The sequence below is a fragment of the Mustela putorius genome, unplaced genomic scaffold (genome assembly GCF_011764305.1).
Source record: "Mustela putorius furo isolate JIRA1106 unplaced genomic scaffold, ASM1176430v1.1 tig00003834_pilon_pilon_pilon, whole genome shotgun sequence".
In the NCBI taxonomy this organism is placed as follows: domain Eukaryota; kingdom Metazoa; phylum Chordata; class Mammalia; order Carnivora; family Mustelidae; genus Mustela; species Mustela putorius.
Genome location: NW_025421987.1, coordinates 64,538,139 through 64,559,766, shown reverse-complemented (window position 1 = coordinate 64,559,766; position 21,628 = coordinate 64,538,139). Strand labels below are relative to the sequence as shown.

General features: G+C 38.2%; 1 pseudogene; it reads right to left on the bottom strand.

The window, feature by feature from the left end:
- LOC106006114 overlaps positions 1-21,414 on the bottom strand; it is a 49,418-nt pseudogene extending 28,004 nt beyond the window's left edge.
- Between the last annotated feature and the right edge of the window lie 214 nt (positions 21,415-21,628).

Sequence of the window (21,628 nt, the reverse complement as noted above, 5' to 3'; positions counted from 1 at the left end):
TACATATAACTGTTGATTCTGGCATTGATATCCAGCCGAAGCTGAATCAATCATACCTTCCCAGGAATTTGAAATTTTGGACTAAAAGTCACCCAAAACACAATTTGTTAGAGCTAAGTCACCTTAATGGCAGAATTCATTTTTTTTATTACACTGAGTAATTTTATTTATTTATTTTTAAGATTCTATTTATTTATTTGACAGAGAGAGAGAGAGAGCACAAGCAGAGAGAGCAGCAGGCAGAAGGAGAATCAGGCTTGCCACTGAACAGGGAGCCCAAAGAAGGGCTTGATTCCCTTCCATGATCCTGGAGCTGAAGGCAGATGCTTAACTGACATATAATTTTCTATTAGTTTCAGGTGTACAACACAGTGATTAGACAAGTCTATCTATTATGCAATGCTCACCACATTAGGGGTAGTTAACCATTTGTCACCACACAGTTATTTCAGTATTATTGACTATATTGCCTATGCTATACTTTTCATTCCTTATTTATTTTATAACTGGAAGTTTGTCCCTCTTAATACCCTTCACCCATTTTGTTCTCCCTCTTTCCCCTACAGCAATCACCAGTTTGTTCTCTGTATCTGTTTCTGGTTTTTTATTTGTTTGTTTATTTCTTTTCAGCGTAACAGAATTTATTGTTTATGTACCACACCCAGTGCTCCATGCAATATGTGCCCTCCACAATACCTACCACCTGGCTCTCCCATGTTTCTGTTTTGTTTTTTTCTTTTTCTTTTTTTTTTTTAAGATTTTATTTATTTATTTGACAGACAGAGATCACAAGTAGGCAGAGAGGCAGGCAGAGAGGAGGAAGCAGGCTCCCTGCTGAGCAGAGAGGCCGATGCGGGGCTTGATCCCAGGACCCTGAGATCATGACCTGAGCCGAAGGCAGAGGCTTAACCCACTGAGCCAGCCAGGTGCCCCTATTTTTTGCTTTTTCATTTGTTTTTTAGATTTCACAAATAAGTGAAATCATGTGGTAGTTGTCTTTCTCTGTGACTAGTTTCTCTTAGACTAATATCCTCTTGGTCCATCCATGCTGTTGCAAATGGAAAGATTTCATTCTTTTTTATGGCTGGATAATATTCCACTGTATAAACATACCACATCTGGACACTTACGTTGTTTCCAAATCTTTTGTATCCAGCTATTGTAAATGATGTGTCAATAAACATATCAGTGCCTATATCCTTTTGAATTAGTGTTTTTTCTTTCAGTAAATACCCAGCAGTGAAATTACTTGGCTATGTGGTATTTCTTTTTAACACTTTGAGCAAATTCCACGCTGTTTTCTACAGTGGCTGCACCAATTTACATTCCCACCAACAGTACACAAGGGTTCCTTTTCCTCCTTATCCTTGCCAATACTTGTTAGTCCTTGTCTTTTATATTAGCCATTCTGACTGGTATGAGGTAATAGCTCATTGTGGTTTGAACATTTTCCTGATGACTAGTGACGGCATTATTTCATGTGTCTGTTCACCCTCTCTATGTTTTCTTTGGAAAAATGACTATTCAGGCCCTCTGCCCATTTTTTAACCAGATTTTTTTATGTTAATGATGTTGCATCATTTCTTTATATAGTTTGGGTATTAACCCTTTATTGGATAGGTCATTTGCAAAATCCTCTCCCATTCAGTAGGTTTCCTTTTCATTTTGTTCATTTCTTAATAATTTTAATTCTTTTCTGAGTTCTATCACTTCAAATAAAATCTGTTCTTTCATTTGTTATATTATTTTCTTTGTATTATTAGATTTTTATTTTTAATCTGCTTTATGAGAATGTCTCTTGGGCAAGTTTTCATCATCTATAGGTATAATATTCTCTCTTTCCTGAACTTTGATGGAATTTAATCTCCATCTTTTCTGTTTCTCAATTTTTATGTTAGTTTTTGTAGGCTTTTTAAAAAATAATGTTTTGGATAACTCTTTAGAGTGAGACTTTCCATATAAACCTTAATAAGTTTATATTAAACATTATAATTCTAGAGTTTCTTGTTTCAATAGTTTTTTTTTTTTTTTCATTTATTTACTTATAAGAGAGAAAGAGCAAGCACATGAGCGGGGGGAGGAGTAGAAGGAGAGGGAGAAGCAGGATCCCAGCTAAGCAGGGAGCCCAAAGCAGAGCTTGATCCCAGGACCAGGACTATGACCTGAAACAAAAGCAGACACCTAAATAACTGAGCCACCCAGGCACCTATCAATGTTTTTCTAATGAAAAACTGGAAAGAATATGGCAAGCTTATATTCTGAAATTTGACTGTTCCTTCTTACCTCCATCCCACTATTAAGTTGGATATTCTTTCTCTTTGGCCTTTGCTCTGTCCTGCTATATTTGGATTCTATCCCCAGATGTTTCTCCTCTTTGAGGAGATTTGTCCCTGAATGGAGCTACATTTAGAGAATATATTCGGACCATGTCATTTCAGCCTTTTCAGATTTTTTGGCAGACCTTTGCATTCCTCCCCAAAGAGAGACTTGTCTTTCGGTCTCAGATCTTCCGGTCTCCCTCTTGGAAGGGACTCCCGTGATGACATCAGGCGCACACGGACAATCTAGACTCCTCTTCCCGTCACACCTCTGCCGAGTCTGTTTTGCCAGACCATGTAAATGAATGTGCTGCTACTTCTCCCTTGATCATCAGGAGCTGAACAACTCACTGCCCTATCCTCCCCGTATAAAAAGGAACGCTCCAGAGCCAGTGTTTCTCAAAGGGCAGGCAGGGGGCCACCTGCACCAATATCCCTTGGGGACCTTGTTAAAAATATGTGCCCAAGGGGCGCCTGGGTGTCTCAGTGGGTTAAAGCCTCTGCCTCCAGCTTGGGCCATGATCTCAGGGTCCTGGGATCCAGCCCAGCATCGGGCTCTCTGCTCAGCAGGGAGCCTGCTTCCTCCTTTCTCTCTGCCTGTCTCTGCCTACTTGTGATCTCTGTCTGTCAAATAAATAAATTAAATGTATATATATATACACACATATATATACATTTACATATGTATATATATACATTTATATATATATACACATACACATATACATATATATATATATATATATATAATTCATCAAGGAAAGAAGAAAGATTAAACATGTAAATCTGAAATTTAAAAAAAGGAAGAGAGGCGCCTGGGTGGCTCAGTGGGTTAAAGCCTCTGCCTTCGGCTCAGGTCTAATCTCAGGGTCCTGAGATTGAGCCCCACATCGGGCTCTCTGCTCAGCGGGGAGCCTGCTTCCTCCCTCTCTCTCTGCCTGTCTTTCTGCCTATTTGTGATTTCTGTCTGTCAATAAATAAATAAAATCTTAAAAAAAAAGGAAGAAAAATTTTCTGAGGAAAGTCCTTTTGTGGCTATTACAACAGCTCTCTAATAAGAATCATTAAGAAAATAAGAGAAATTCCCCAAAGTTTCATGTAGAAAGCACCATACTGGTTAACATTTCTCTTTTAAGTTACGGAACCATTTCTAACCCCCTGAAATGTTTAAAAGATAAATTATCATAAAAAGCAGAGCTGATTCAAATGTCTCAAGGGTAGGATAGAGTCAGGCCAGGAAAATGGACCACCCCCACTCTCCCTTCAACTCTGCTTCAATCTCTTTATCTTCTTTTTTCCTTCTCTCTTACTACACACTGGCTTGGCCTACATCCTGGTTCACAAGGTGGAAAGTACCCATTGATATCTGAGTTTCTATCTCCTCTGTCCCAAAAATGAAGCAAAATAAGCTTAGAATTTCTAGTCTACATTCCACATGCCCTCAGAGGGACTCTGATTGGCCCAGCTTTGATTCGGGTGCTCTGAGTATGTGAAAAGGGTCAAGAGAGTGGAGGCAAGTTGTGAGAACAAGGGTGTCCCCACTGTGATCAACTCTTGGCATGGATGAAGCCTAAGGATGAGAAAGAAGAGTCAGTTATTGGAAAATACAGATCCAAACAGAAAAAGCAGGTATGAAATCCATGCTTCTATTCTCATCAACATTAGGCATAAATATTTCACACATGACATTTGCTTATAAAGAGTCAAGAGTAAGAAAAACTGGTTCAAAAACTAGAAGAATGAATAAGAACTAGGAGATCTTTTCTACTCCATCTTCAATATTATTTTCTGAAATAAAATCAAGACTGCGAGACATACAATTGTTGCCTGGGAGGTTAGAAGCAATAAAAACAACAAAACAAAAACCCATACTCAATTCTGAGTTTTAAAAGGGATATGTTTACTGAGCACTGTTCTGACTTTTTTCAGAAGGAAATTTAGATTCTCCAGTAAACTGAAAATGTGGTAGTAGTATGAGCTTCTAAAATATTTTGTTTAAATGGACATGGAGAGGTTAGCTACTGAACTTAATAAGAGCAAAATAGACCAAATAAAATACATATTTCAGAAGTAAATACTTTACAAACTAAGATAAAGGCTCCACTTGAGAAAGAAGAGCTCTTTGAAAGTTTTGGTTAGTGAATAGTAAGATATCTTGTGTCCCCAAAAGATTCATTTTCAGAAGAACACAAGTTGCAGATCGTAGAAAATATTTATTGTCAGCTGTCACTGAGATTTTTTTTTTTATTTATTGTTTTACTAGTTTTTCATTTTTAAGTTGAACAGAATAATAAATCCTCTCAGCCTTTGGAGAGCAAATATTTTGAAGATAAATATCTCAATTTTTCTGTCATACTCTTGATAAAGTCTTCTTGGGAAAGATGCATATTACTCATAAATATCTATGGTACATAATTTTTTAAAGCAAATTTGAAGTTTAAAATATATACATGAATTTACATTGTATAAAAATGCAATTACACAGTTATACCTGAGGTGGGCTTCTATCATAGGAGAAGCCCTCCAGAGAATGAATTGTATTTTCTCATTTTTGGTGAGGAAATTTGGCATTTCTTCATCATTTTGAAACACAAAGAGTCTTCCTGCAAATGTACTGTGATGGTAAGGGATACTGGTAATGGGAAAGGCTGTACGCCTGTGGGGGCAGGGAGTCTATGGGAAGTCTCTGTACTTCCCTTTTAATTTTGCTGTGAACCTAAAACATAAAATCTTTAGAAAAAAATCTTCCTGATCTTTAGAACATTATTTGAGTTTCTTAGATATGGAGGTGTCTAGTGTCCCTGATTGTTGACTAAATTGTGAAGAAGAGGTCAATGTCCAGTAGGCCCACCACGAATAACATCCAAATTTGCATTTGTCCACATAAGCAATGACAACTAAGCCATGCCTGCTGCCTGGCTAATCCCAGTCATAAGACACTAGCAATTGTTAATTGCATCTCAGGTAAAATGCTAATTTTTTTTTAAGTGCAGCATAGAAGCCACTTAATTGTTTCATATGCCTCCCTGATGAGAGAGGTCATTTGAGCTCAAAGAACTGAGCCATGCAAAATCTGGGAGAAAAACACTGTAGGCAGAAAGAAGAGAAAGTACAAATGTCCAGAGGTAGGATGAACTAGGTGTGTGTGTGTGGGGGTTGTTTATTTGAAGTTTTTATTTAAATTCTAGTTAGTTAACATAAATGGTAAAATTGGTTTCAGGTGTAAAATTTAATGATTCATCACCTACATAAAACACCCAGCGCTCATCAAAAGTACTCTCCGTAATACCCATCACCTAGTTAGCTCATCTCCCAACCACCTTCCTCCATCAACCTTCAGTTTGTCCTCTGTAGTTAAGAGTCTTTTATGGTTTGCTTCCCTCTCTCTCTCTCTTTCTCTTTTCCCCCCTTTCCCTAAGTTTACCTATTTTTTTTCTTTTTCCTAAATTCCACGTATGAGCAAAATTATATATTTGTCTTTCTCTGACTGACTTACTTCATTGGGTGTAATACAGCCTAACTCCATCAATATTGTTGCAAATGGCAAGACTTCATTCTTTTTGATGGTCAAATAATAGTCCAGCGTGTGTGTGTGTGTGTGTGTGTGTGTGTGTACATCTTCTTTACCCATTCATCAGGCGATGGATTTTTGGGCTCTTTCCATAATTTGTTTATTGTTGATAATGTTGCTATAAACATCAGGGTGCATGTGCCCCTTTGAAACAGTGTTTTTGTATCCTTTGGGTGAATTTGATATGTTCAACAGAAGAAAAGATTGCCGGCATAACAGATAAAATGAGTCATTAATGGGGAGGGTAGAAGGCAGATGAAACAAAGCACTGTGTCCAGTTTTGAGGATGGTTTCAAATACAGCAAAATGAAATGTTGTCCAAGGGTGAAGGCCATATATTGGTCATGTGTCTATGTGCAATGATTTTATTTGTCCTACATCTAAAGATTGCTGATGCAGCTACTTAACCAATGTCCTTAATTGAAGCTGAATGTCACTGGATTTTTTTAAGGTTATTAAATAATTAGGCTCTACAGAAGTCTCAGGAAGGCCCAAGCAGCTTGAGACTGAGACTGCTTGCCCTCAGTGTTAGCTAGATGAGTATCATTCAGAATATCATCCCGAACTCTTGCATGTATTTCTACTGAGTGGAAGTCAGAATTGGAGACTCCCTTGAACTTGAGGCCCAGAACAAAAGGCCCTGACCACTGGGTCTGCCATATGCGGTTTTGCAGGTAGTTCACATGCAACTCAGGGAACATGGTAGGCTACAACCCAGCCCAGGTTCCACTAACGCAGCTGTGAGCCGCACCACGCCGTGTCCACCAAACAAGGTTCTTTTTCTAATTGACACAAAGTCCCCATATGACCTAACTTTGGCCCATCCCAACTCCCCCCTCACCTTTCTGGTTTTTGTAACTATTCTGATTTGTTTGTATACCGCTTTCTAATTTTCACAGGGCTTTAAACTTACCCTCTGGTCACACAGGGCAATCTTCTTACCCTAATTTTATAAACGAAGGATCAGTGAGACCATTGGTTGGTCCAAGGTTTTTCCCTGAGAGTGGCAGAATTGCCCCTAAGTCACAGACCTTCAGCTGAGATCTCACTCTAAACCTTGTTCCTTAAGTGGGATTATAGGGTGAGAACCACAGCGCTGGCTGAACTGACGCACCAAGACCTGTCTTTCATTTTTGTTGTTTTTCTTTGTTTGTTTTAAGATTTTATTTTTAAGTAATCCCTATGCCCAACATGGGGCTCAAACTCACAACCCTGAGAGCAAGAACTGCATGGTCTACCGATGAGCCAGGTGCCCCATCTCCAGGGCCTTTCTAAGCACAGAATGTGTTTCTCCATCCTTTCATTTTTCACACTCACTTTTTTGCTGGGCCAGCACTCCTCGCTCTTCTTCTCCTTGTCTTTGAAGATGGAATAGCTGCTATGACCACTAAAAGTGGCTATTTTATTTCAAAAGAAAATCATCAATTTTTTCACTTCACATGAACCTTATATTCTCACAATTTTTTCATGGTATAAAAGGGAAATGTGTTAAAGAAACCAGCATAAAGATGACCTAATGGATTCAGATGTTATTCTCTAAATAACTTGTTCTGGTGTCTATAAATATGGTACCATTGCAGGGCATACTGGGTGACAGTATTTTCCCAATGGGTTTCAATCTCTTCGGCAACCTCACACTCTTCTTTCTATGCCAGGCTTCTTTTTGTTGAGACCTCAAGAACACAGGTTTGACTTCACCCCAATGCATCCTAAACTCTTCCTAGGTCAGAGTCCAAGGAAGCATCCTTCATCTTTTCTTAGGTTGTGATCTCTCCCTTTGTCAGAAGGCAGGAACTCTCTCACTTTACTTATCTCCCAAATACTTTGTTAATGTAGAAGTCAGAATAATATTAATGTATGTATATGGAGACCAAAACAGGTGAATGAGAATGCATTTACCTGCTGACTACAAAGAAGAAAGACAGTGCAGCGCATTTTGAATAAAATAGAATTTATTCAATTTGACCATTTATTAAACTGAGGTTGTCTCTGTGCTTTTATGTTAAAATAGCCTGAGTTTTTGTTTGTTGTTTGTTTGTTCATTTTTTAAAGATTTATTTACTTATTTTAGAGGGGGGAGGAAGGGCGCAGGGAGAGAGAGTCTCAAGTGGACTTCATGCTGAGCATGGAGTCTGACTCAGGGCTCGAGTCTCATGACCCTGAGATCATGACCTGAGCCAAAATCAAGATCCAGATGTTCAACCAGCTGAGCCACCCAAGCACCCCTAAAATAGCCTACTTTTGCAAATGATGATGGTAACAGAAAGTTCTCTGTTTTGTTTTGTTTTTGCTTTTCAAAAAATGTCCTGAGTTGGCAAAATAAGGTCACAAAGCCATGAATGGAGCCATTGTCCTAATGTCTGTGATACAGGGAGAGCAAATCCTCACTGTGGAAGATATTTCCATTTTCCTCTCATGTGTGTTTCACTCTATGGCCACGACTGGCTCAGCAATTCTCAATCCATAATGGAAACAACCTACTTTGCCAAAATGTTGTTTGCCATTATTCTGAGAATAGTGCCCAGAGAGAACTTATGTACCTATCAAAAAGGAAATGGCTAAATATACCATAGAACAAGGGATATCATACAGCAGTTAAAAGATGAGGCAGATGTAAATGTATGATAGTTAAAGCTCTCCCTAACCAAGTATTTTATGAAAGAAAGACTGTATTCATTATCTAGTGTATTAGTCTGGGATCTCCAGAGAAATGGAACCAATAAATGTGCATCTATCTACCTACCAATCTATATACACATAATGATAGAGACAGAGATTTATCATAAGGACTCGTCTCATGCAACTATGGAGGTCCAAGATCTGCCATTGGCAAACTAATGAAAAAATATGAATTTTTCAAAATCATTGGAATTCCTCTTATTGATAGGAAACTGTGAATTTACTATAAGGAAAAGACAGAACCAATTAATAATGGATATACGCTCTTATTAATTGATTTATACAGAAGTTAAGCCCTTTGGAAACTATATATATATTTTTGCTAACTTGGGACATCCTCATTATCACCCCTTTGCCATAACAGGGGAGAGGCAGCAGTTTGCCCTTTACCACTGAGCCCTGGATAGAACAAGCCCTTCCTTAATCCCCCACCAGAGCTAAGTTGGCAAGGGAAGCTTAGTACAGGCAGTCACTCCTTACTGCTCTTAGAAATGGTTTCTGTCAAAGATGCCTTCCCCAGTGGGGCCCTGCCTTGAGTGCCTCTCCGTTTGGCCCACATTTATCTTGATGTCTCAAGATCCACATCATACTCCCAGTAAGAACTCAAAAGAGAAAAAAGTTCTTCTTCTCTAGTTCCTGTACCTCCTCCATCCTTAAATTTTGCAACCCAGTAATTTATAATTACTAGTCAAGTGAATGATCTCCAATAGAATTGTTTCCCTTCAAAAGAATCACCATCCAAACAGGGCTTTGGTTATTCTAAGCTCCACCCCACTCTTACCCCTCAGGATAATTATGACCCAGTGGCAGACAACATCAGGACATTCTGAGTTATGGAATCTCAGTGAGCATATCCATAATCCACCCTGCTAAACTGGACTAAGTCCAAGTCATTTCTTCAAAGTCCCAGAGATAGATCAGGTATGACTATCTCTCCTACAGCTTTCAGGTTCTGCTCCTAATTCTCTGTGTTACTCCACAAAGAAGAACACATATCTACACATCTCCAGCAATAAAAACCAAACAGAATAAAATCTAAAGCTAAATCTGGAAAATAATCCATTCTCCTGTGGAAGACACAAGTCTGCATGGTCTTGCTTTGCTAAAATACCAGTCTTTGGCAAGACACATCAGTTTTTCATTACAAAATAAAATATCAGGCTTAGCTTCTCAATCTAAACTTCTCCATTCTGGTAGCCTCAGTTTCCCTCAGGCAATACCTTTGTGTCTCTAGAAGTGAGGAACATTCCAAAACAACACACACAAAGACTCCTCTTCCATTGAAGATTACTGTTTCAGTAGCCCATTTGTTGGCTACTGAAAGCTTATAAAGATTAGGGTACAGTGTCAATACACTGTGTGTGTGTGTGTACCATATTGCAATCTGTGGGGGTGATACATGATAATGTGTGAATATCCCATTGCCCAATAATCCTCAAAAATCTTCCATCCAATAATTTCAGCATCCGTTGATGATCCTTGCCTGAATGATAACAATAGTGGTTGCAAATGGTGATTTTCCTAATTCTGTAATTTTTTTCACATTTATTAGCTGGCAGCCTTTGAAAGAAGATAGCTCACCTCCACCACCACCTTTGTTTTGAGTGTCACTATGGACTAATGGGTTCTTTTCTGACTCAAGATGGTATAAGCTATTATCATCATTGCTCTTTTTGATGTTCAATGTATCATAAATTTGGGCAGCAGGAAAAACTTTAAGCTAATTCCTGTATCTTTTTGACATGTCCCCATTAATTTTTAGCAATTTCTCAGTTTTTCACACAAGATGTTTTCAACTTACTGTGTATTTCCTGTATCCCAGACATAAAATCAGCCATTTCCTCAAAGAACCTGGGTTCCTTTAGAAACTGTGTACGAGGTATGCCCAGTATTACTGGAACATTATTGCTTCAAGGCTTCTTCAGGAGACAGAGCTAGGAAATAAACACTTTTAAAGAAGTATGAGCTAATACTGATATTCCAATTCAATTAAATCTAATTAAACACACACACACACAGCCTGATTCTTCTTAATCTCCTCCTATTCCAGTTGGAATCTCCCTTCTCCCATAGTGAGGAAAGATCTCCTGGTTTCCAACAATTCTCTTAACATGTACAAAATAATTTCAGAATTTCTTTACTGATAGCATTCTAAAAACCAGACCTATGAAGAAAATGTCATTATTCTGTTAAGGAAGTACTGTGCTTAAAAGTAAACGGAATTAAATTTTTTTTTCTGAGTGATTATGTTACCAATGCAGTAGTTTAATTAGTGAGGTTAATTTGTAGCAGTGTTCAACATTAGGGTTTGTTTTTAAATTTTTATTGATTTAATATGCAGAACATTTACATGGTTCAAAAGTGAAAACTACATAAAGAAGTAAGCTCAGAGAAGTCATACTATTTCAACATTTTTATTCATTTCTGGTGTATCCTTGTATTTCTCTTTAAAATTAGATGCAAATACAGGGGCACGTGGGTGGCTCAGTTGGTTAAGTGTCCAACGTGGATTTTGGTTCAAGTCATGATCTCAGGATCATAAGATTGAGCCCCACGTTGGGCCCCACTGCTTGGGACTCTCCCTCTCCCTTTTCCCTCCCCTCCCACTCCCCATCCTCATTGGAGTGTGCTCTAAAAAAATAGTAATAATAATATGCAAATATCTAGTCATCTTATTTCTCCCATTCCTATAAAAATGTTTGTATTATAGTAGTATATATACTCTTCCACAACTTGCTTTTTTTTTTTTTAAACAATATTCCTTGAAAACACTCCATGGTGGTTTACAGAGATCTCTACTGCATAGGTTGTTCTCTATCCCTGCCATGAAAACTGATTTGTTTAAACTTTTATCTCTACTAGGGACAATTTTGGAAATTTAAGTTTCCTAGTAAATTATTTATTTCAACTAGATTTTCAAGGGCATTTGCACAAAGTTGTACAAAGTAGTCTCTAACTTTAAAAATTTTCTACCATTGCAAAGCTTAGGTCTTCCTTGTCATTTCTTGTTTTGTGTATTTACGCTCTGTTTCCTCTCCTGATTAGGTTATCTGGTAGTATGTCTATTTAATTTTTGCCTAGAACTATTTTGTTTCCTTTTCCCAAGGATTTATTTATTAGTTCTGTAATTTATGCTTTTCCAATAATTAATTTCTGCTTTATTATTTTATTTTTCCTGCTTTCTTTGGTTCTTTTACTCTTCACTTTCTAGGCTTGGAATTGAAAGTTTAGTTCATTTATTTCCATTTTCCCGTACTTTTACTAATACAATTTTTTTTAAGGATTTTAAAATCCTTTAAAAAGATCATACAGATCACAAGTAGGCAGAGAGAGAGGAGGAAGCAGGCTCGAAGCAGAGAGCCCAATGCGGGGCTCGATCCCAGGACCCTGGGATCATGACCTGAGCCGAAGGCAAAGGCTTTACCCCACTGAGCCACTGAGCCACCCAGGTGCCCCACTAATAAAATTATTTTAAGCTATTGATGTTTCTCCTATCACTGCTCTAATTATGCCTCTGTCCCCCATATTTCCTGTTAGGTGAGTTAGAAGCCTAATTAGATTTTTTTATGCAAGAATACTTAACTGATTTGTGAATTAATAATGTACTCCAATTACATCAAATGGTTGTGTATGTCCAATTACATCACACCACAAAGTACACATTTTTGTCCTAGCTTTATTATTACTAAAAGTGATCATTGGGTTCTAGTGGTATAGCCAGTTTTCTCTATTGTAAAGTTACCTATCAACATTTTACCTAATATGTCAGTGATGTTTCCCAGATAGCCTTTACATCACTAGAGGATGCAAAATGGTGATGGTCTATCCTATCATTGTTTCCTTATTCATTAGCTGGCACTCATCTACAAAAAACTTTTCCTCAGGGCACCTGGCAGGCTCAGTGGGTGGAATGCATGACTCTTGATCTCGGGGTATTAGTGCAGGCCCCACATTTGGTGTAGAGATTACTAAAAGTAAAATCTTAAAAAAAAAAAAACCAAAGGGGCACCTGGGTGGCTCAGTGGGTTCAGCTCAGGTCATGATCTCAGGGTCCTGGGATCGAGCCCCGCATCGGGCTCTCTGCCCAGCGGGGGCCTGCTTCCCTTCCTCTCTCTCTGCCTGCCTCTCTGCCTACTTGTGATCTCTCTCTGTCAAATAAATAAATGAAATTAAAAAAACACACACACACACAAAAACAAAAACCCTTCCTCACCTACAAAGAACTCTTTCTCATCAATTATTCCATTTATACAGGAAAGGCAGGATACTTGACTACCCCCTCACTCATTAATGTTTAAATGACATTACTTAGTAATCTGGCAAATTCCAATGGTAACCAATGTGTTCTTCAAAGCATCGTCATGAACAGATTTATATACATTTGACATTTCAATTCATTACAGTCATTACTGTTTTTACTTAACTTTTGAAATTTTATACTTTTCTTTTGCAGTGAAAATCTCAAATTCTAATGGTATTAACACAATTATTTATCTGTCTTTTTCTCCTGTCATCACTATTTTTACTACAGATAAGACAACTAAATGCAGTGTAAAATTTCTTCACAGTTCTTTTTTCTTTAGAATACATCCCATGAGGGGTATGTTGTATTTTAAAATGAAGTAATTATTTTATCTACATAGCTACGGTACCAAATTGATATATGGTTATGTTCATTTGTTTCCATTTGTTTTCAATTTTAGGGGTTTATTTTTCCCATTTTCTAATTATAGAAACCACTTATATGCTTCAGAAGCCACAACTATATAACAAGATGCACCAACAGAACTTTTTCTTCTCTTTCTCCTTTGATCCTGCACTCTCTCTCCCAATATAGGAAGCCATTTTTATTAGTTTTTGATGTATTGTTTCATTGTTACTTTGTGAAAAATACAAACAAGGGTTTTCTCACCGTACCAATATTTTCTCACCATTTCTCATACAAAAGGTAGTGTACCATAAAAAACTCTTGCATTTTGCTTTATTTCACTTGACAATATAGCCTGGAGATTGTTCCATACCAATATATCAAGATATTTCTCATTCCTTTCCACAGCTTCATAGTTCTCCACTGCTTAGATGCACCAAGTTATTAAACCAGTTCCCTGTCACTGGACATTTGGGTGGTTTACAGTTTTATAGGTTTGTGCCTGTAATTTCATATTTTTCCAAGTATATCTTTGGGAGACATTCCTAGAAGTGAGATTGTTGGGTCAAAGGTAACATTGCCAAATTCCACTCCCCCCCCCCCATGGTGCTTATACATTTTGCCTTTCCACAAGCGAGAAGACTCCAGTGTCATGAAGATTTTCCTCTACCTTTTCTCCTATGAGTTTTATGGTTTTAGCTTCTATGTGTAAATATCCGATCCATTTTTAGTTAAGTTTTGTATATGTTGTTAGGGCAGAGTCCAACTTCATTCTTTTCGACATGGCTATCCAGTTTTCCCAGCACCATTTGTTGAAAAGACTGTACTTTCACCATGAATGATATTGGCACCTTTGTTGAAGTCATTCAAACATATATACGACAGATTATTTCCGGGGTCTCTATTCTATCCCCTTGGTCTTACTGCCAATACCACACTGTTTTGATTAGCTATAGCTCTGAAATAAGTATTTAAATCAGGAAATGAGACCTACAACTTTGTTCTTTTCAAGATTATTTTGGTTATTCAGGGGTCCCCTGAGATTCTGACAAATTTTAAAATGGATTTTTCTATTTCTGCAAAAAAAGTGCTATTGAATTCTAATAGGGATTGCACTGAATCTGTAGATCACTTCAGGTAATACTGACATTTTACCACTATTAAGCCTTTCAGTCCATGAATACAGAATATCTTTTTTTTTTTTTAAGATTTTATTTATTTATGAGAGACAGTGGCAGGGAGGGGGAGAGCAGGGAGTGCTGAGTGAAGAGTCTGATATGGGGCTTGATCTTAGGACCCTGAGATCATGGCCTGAGCCAAAACCAAGATGGGATGCTTACCTGGCTGAGCCACCCAGGCATCCCCAGAATATCTTTTCATTTATTCATGTCTTCCTTCATTTCTTTGAGCAATGTTTTATAGTTTCCAACATATGAGTCTTTTACCTCCTTGGTTAATTCCTAAGCATTTTATTCTTTTTGATGCTGCTGTAAATAGAGTTGTGTTCTTAATTTCCTTTTCTGATTATTAATTGTTAAATATTTCCCTTATTATAGACAGATTGAGCATCTTTTCATACATTTAGAGGCTATTTGTATTTCTTTTTTTTGGTGAAATTGTCTGTTCATATCTTATACTCGTTTTTTTTTATTGTGTTGGTATTTGTCTTCTCAATTTTTACTCTTTATATATTACTATTATCTGTGGATAGGGGTTTGAGTTACACAGGTGTATGCATGTCAAAAATCAATAAATGCACACTTAAGTTTTGTGTATTCATTGCATTTAAATTTTATATCTGCAGACACCTGTAAACAAATATTTAACTGTGATTAATGATAAACATGAAGAAGTACTTAAAAAGCAGTATAATGATGTTTAAAGTTTACTTCAAAACAAATAAAAAATGAGTGCATATATAGGTGTTCCCTGCATAATTTTTCAAATTTGCTATGTTTGACAATGTTCATAATGAAAATACTGAGGAAAAATAGTGGCCCTTTAATCATATACAACACAAATATTTTCTCCAAGTTGTCAATTTTTTCTACTTTTCTTTAAAGATTTTTCTCAAAAAAAGTTTTTAAAATTGTTTATAGATACATTTGTGAATCTATTATTGCTCAATTTTGAGTCACATTATGCAGAATTTTCCTTCTCTCTCTTTTTTAAAATATTATTTATTTATTTATTTATTTATTTATTTATTTGACAGACAGAGATCACAATTAGGCAGAGAGGCAGGTGGAAGCAGGCTCCACAGAGAGCCCGATGCGGGGCTTGATGCGGGGCTTGATCCCAGGACCCTGGGATCATGACCTGAGCTGAAGGCAGAGGCTTTAACCCACTGAGCCACCCAGGCACCCCCAGAATTTTCCTTCTCTTAAAAAGTAATTTTCCGTTATTTTTTTCTAGTACTTGCATTATTTCCTCTGTGTGTGTGTCTGTCTCAGCCAAAACATTATTTTTTAAGAAACAAATCATTGTGGATCCAGTGAAGCGCCCTGGGCACTCTGGTCTCTGTCTTTTTATCCCATCCCCAAAAGTAATCACTGAGCTGATTTTGGCATTTATCACTTTTGTGCTTTGTTATATATGTTTACCATACATGTGTATTGACAAACAATATATAGCTATGGCTTTCACGTCTATAAAATATATTCATAAATAACACCTTTCTAGAACTTGCTTTCTTTGATCAATATTATATTTTTGAAATCTATCCAAGAACAGAAATAGAGTTCTAATCCATCCATTTCTACTGTTACATAAAATTCTTCTTAAGAAAATACTGCATTTATTTATCAGCCTCCCATTTGTTTATTTTCAGTTTGTTTTAAATTCCTCTCGGTGTAAGACCTCTGTCATAAACTTTCTTGCAGATGTCTTCTTGTTCACATGTGCAAGAGTTTCTCCAGGGAAGACACCTGAGTGCAGTTGCTGGTTTACAGGACAGGTATACATCTTCAGTCTTGCTAGAGAGGTGGTACAACTTGCTAGAGAAGTGATACACAATACCTTCACCAGCAGTGATGATATACTAACAACAGGGTATTACTAGATTTTAAAATTTCTGGGGGTATGAAAGTATATCTCATTGTGCCTTTAATTTGCATTTCCTTGGTTCCTATGAAAATGTGCATCTTTTCAAACACTTATTGACCATGCAGATTTCCTCTTCAGTGAATTTCCTCTTCATATCTTTTGTTAGTTTTTCTCTTGGTCTTGCAGGGCAGTCTTCATGGTCATGGAATTTCATGCATTTAGAACTGTGCTTTGTTTAATGCTCTGCTGCTGCTATCCTGAATTTCTTAATAATTTAACAAGGGTCCCTGCATTTTCATTTTGCACTGGGCTCCACAAATTATATAGCTGGTTGGAGGTTGAGCCGTGTTTGAAATGAGTTTTGAAGAATGAAAAGGGATTTGTATAGATTTGCAGTGTTCAACATGGTGGCCACTTAGCTACATGTGGCTACTTAAAATTAAGTAAAATTTAAAAGTGCAATTCTTCAGTCTCATTAGCTACATTTCAAGTGCTCAATAGGTACAAGTGATTAGTGTCCACAGTATTAAAAAAGAGACAGCATGTTTATCTTTACAGAAAGTTCTATTGGACATTGCAGATCTAGATTCTTCTCCTTGAGGTGTGGCCCACCCACTAGCAGTATCCTATCACCAATCAGTCTGTTAAAGTGCAGAATTTCATACTCCATCCAGGGACTTACTAAATCAGAATCTGCTTGTAACAAGACACCAATGCCCCCCACCCACACCCCTGGCAATTCTCACGCATATTCAAGTTTGAGAAATACTACTACAGAAAGCATGGACCTTGAGTGAGGTACATAGGTGAGTTTCCAGGGTGGAGGGATTCAGAGAGTGAAACTACATTCTGAGGGTACAGTGGGTGCAAAGACAAGTGCATGAAAATGTGCCCACAGTAGGAACCAGACAGGAGAAACTTGTAGGCTGAGAGAGATTGTGAAGAGCTTTATAGCCCTTTGGACTATACCCTGCAGGGAACCACTGACCAATTTAAAACAAGAGTGCTTGAAAAGATTTGGGTTTGAGGAAGACTGCTCAACGTGAAAGACCAGACAGGCAACCCGGATGTCAGGGGAGCAGATAGAGAGCTCAGACATAAACCCAGGTGTGAGATAAAGCTTTCTAGGAAGCAGGTGATGGATCAGAAGGGTCGTGGTCTGAGAGAGAGAGAGAGAATCCACAGGATCTTGGTGACTGACTGGACCTGTGGAATTTAGGGAGAAAATGAAAGAACTGAAGGTCAAATTTGGGTGACTGATAAATGGGGCTGCTTTTAACCAAATCAGGTATCTGGAGAATAAAAAGATTTTATAAGGTTGACTTGGACATGTTAAATTTGAGGTATTCTGGGACATCTGTCCACTGGTTTCCTCACCTGACAAATGAAGACAGTGATAGCATCCATCGCACAGGACTGATGCATTAACAATCAGGTGATACAGTATATGTGAATACACTTTGTTAACGCTCAAGTCATAAGATATGTCATCTAGTATCAGCCCTGCATGTATTCACAGTCTGATGGAAGGACACAGAGAAGAGACTGAAATACTGCCTGCCTTTGCACAAAAGCAGCACCATCCATCTAGTTCAGTAAGACAGGATACACTGGAGGAAATGCTGAAGAGAATGAAAAATGTGGACAGTCAAGTAAGAAATATAAGATAACAAATCATCAATTAGAAAGCCACCCCAGCTGCTTCTAAACATAATAAATTGTCAAAGCTTTCCATCAAATAGAAGAAGACAGAGTTACAATGAGATTTGGGAGAAAACATATATTAAGAAATTCAACCGAGCAATTAGTAGCAGCATTTACTGTAGATTAGAAACCCTCTCTGGAATCACTTTTGCCTTGGAACATACCCAGCATATATTACAAACTGTTATTACGTTTCGATTTTCACCTGCAGACACATTTAAAGTTAAAATGTAGTAAGTCTTTAAAGGTGATTGCTAGCTCAAACTTATCATTAAGCAGACTGCTTCCTAACTCTTGACTATGTGTTTGGAAAATGTCTAGGAAGTTTAACCTTCTGATTGGTTAGACAGGATCTGGGTATGAAATATAATTCTTTGATGCATGCTATTCTTCTAGAATGTATAGGTAGTACTGGGATTCTTAAATTTGTTTTTCTTTTGTGAAGTAAGCAAATAATCAGACTTTAAGCTTCAGAAAACTATTCAGTTAAATTCAATACGTATCTGTGGAAGATATATCACAGTGGGCAGGTATAATCACTTCTCCCAGGCAGTGGATAATCACAAGGCAGAGGCACTTCTAAACAAGTAGTGAGGAAAGTGAGTCAATGCGCACAGAATCAGAAACAGGATGTTAAGTATAATGGCATCATAAAGTGTGAGGGATTCTTTCCATCTAATCAAATCTCTCAACCTTCCTGCTAGCTTACAGGAAACGCAGGAGTATAGGATACAGGAAGACAATAAGCTCCCATCAGAGATCATAAATTTGAAGTTTTATGACTCAATCTGAAATGATCCGAATAAGGCTCTCAGAGCCAGTCTAATGTCAAGGTCATCATCCACCCTTGATCTTCCTTGGTGGGGCACACAGTGGAAATCTGCCATTTAGTTCCGCTAGCTGCAGCCACAGTATCTACAGCAACTCCCATAGAGAGTGAGAGACTATTTGCCGAGCCCTTGAATGCATGGTGGCCTCTGGATTTCCTCTGATCCACAGAATGTGACATAGGTGACCTTGTTGATTCCCCAGGCTATGCTTTAACAAGTCTGACACCCTCCACCTGCATAGATGCTGCCCACACAAGGACAGTGTAGCCTGTGAAGGATGACGGGCCACATCCTCCTACGAAAGAATCCTCCTGGAAAAAGGAGGACTCCTTCTTCCTTCAGGAGAAGACTTGTGGCCCTCCGTGGATAGCATCACCGGCGGCCAGACATGTGAGACTACTTTGGACCTTCAGTTCAGCTGACTCTCCAGTTCAGCATTTGGAAAACAACGGGGCAAATCTGGCCCTCAGCCTGTTGTATGTTGGGCCCTTGAACTAAGAACAGCTTTTGCTTTTCAAAGGTTTATTAAAAAAAATGAAATAAATAGGTAATAGAATAATAGGTAACACAGACAAAGCCTTAAATATGCATTATCCGGCCCTTTATAGAAAATTTTGCTGATCCCTGCTACAGCTGAACATAACTATGTAAGCCCAAACAAAACCACAAAGGAACCAACCAACCAACTCTCAGAATCATGAGAAATATCAAATGTGTATTTTTTTTAAAAGATTTTATTATTTATTTGACAGACATAGATCACAAGTAGCAGACAGGCAGGCAGAGAGAGAGAGAGGAAGGGAAGCAGGCTCCCTGCTGAGCAGAGAGCCCAATGTGGGGCTTGATCCCAGGACTCTGGGATCATGACCTGAGCCGAAGGCAGAGGCTTTAACCCACTGAGCCATCCAGGCACCCCTCAAACATGTATTTTTAATATGTGGGAAAGTTCATTCTACTGCAGTGGATAACTGAATCACAAGCTTCTAAATGCTACACAATGAACAAAGAAACTGCCTCAAAGGAAATAATCTCTTAAAGGTTTTGGACCTTTTCTTCTCACTTGTTTAATTTAGGTGGATTTCTTATCCCAATCTGGCTGTCCACGGCTCTGTTTCGCATTCTAGGAGGATTCTGGCAGCTACAAGCACACATACATGCTAGTTATTCATGGGGCATTAAAAACATTTTTAAAACAAGTATTGGAGGGCTCCTGGCTGGCTCAGTGAGCAGAGCCCGTGACTCTTGATCTAGGGGTTATGAGTTCGAGCCCCTCATTGGGTGTAGAGATTACTTTTAAAAAATTAAAAACAACAACAACAACAACAACAACAACATGTATTAAACTGTAACTTTCTAAAATAAAAACACAAAATTTGTAAGATATATTATCAATGTCCTACAGCATCCTTCCAGATACAGAGGTCTTTTCCTCCCCTAGATTAATCTATCTGCAATGGAGCCTGCCTAGTTTTGTTATCAACGGACTTCCTTTACTTAGTGAGGTAAACTGTTAGCCAAGGTGGGGTGAAGAATGGCTGTGACAAAGGATTAGCTAGCAGTAATCACTTTACCCTTTGCAAAGGGTGCACAGCCACCCGCCAGGGCTGAAACCAGGAAAAGAATCACAACAATGATTTAGATCTGAATATTCATTTCCACTACTACTGTCTAAATGTAGTTTCTTTGTACACCCATTTTATTTATTTTTTTTGGTGTTTTTTTTTTTTTTTTAAGATTTTATTTATTTGACAGACAGCAAATACAAGTAGAGAGGCAGGCAGGGCGGAGGGAAGCAGGCTCACTGCAGAGCAGAGAGCCCAATGTGGGGCTCCATCCTAGGACCCTGAAATCATGACCTGAGCTGAAGGCAGAGGCTTTTTAACCCACTAAGCCACCCAGGAGCCCCTGTACACCAATTTTAACTCCTATATTCACCTATCTTATTTTCAAAGAGCCTTCAAATGATTACAAATGATTTTTAAATGCATGTTTCACTCCTCTATCCTTTCCCTTTTGCAGACAAAGGGAAGCAGCAGTATGATAAGGAAGCAGTAGCAGGTGGATCAAGGAATCTGTAAACAAAAAGAAATTGTGGGCCTTATTTACAGCTGATGCAAATGTGTGCGTCACAACTGGGGATGGGCAGTTATGACTAGGCTCAAAGTCAATAGATGACCCAGACCCACTAGATTTTGAACAAAGGACTAATATGATCAATAGTACACATCTAAATTTGCATTTGGCATAGTGCAGTGTAGTAGCTCCCTTCCAAATATTTCCCTCCTCTCTCACAGTGGGCCTCATCTCCTGGTGATCATGCCTTGTCTGATCTCCTCCATTTGAATCCTGAATAGTCCGACACTTGCTTTTGACCAATATACTGTGACAAAAATGACGCCACATCACTTACAGGGCTCACTTCTGCTTAGCAGCTTCTGGTCTTAGGGCTTTCAGTACGCGGACTCTGATGAAATTCAGATCAACTGTTAGGGGCAACAGCAGATGATAATTAGCCGATGCAAACAAAAATTCACTGATACAACCCGGTGACTCAGACCAGCTTACTAAAAATTGTCCTCTTTTGAGAAGTGGGGATATGGGCTGTTTAGAACTCTCCATTTGTGCACTAGATGATGCCCTTTGAGAGTTCTCTTGTGGAAGTTGAGGCAGCCATTGTTACATAGAGTAAACTTGGCATAACTCTTGCCCAGCACAGCTTATAAGCTTAAAACGGATGAGCTTACATAGATAGATATTTATATGAGCCAGAGACCAGAAGACCACAGGCAGAAATAACACACAGCATTACATACTCCTGATTAGTTTCTGCTAT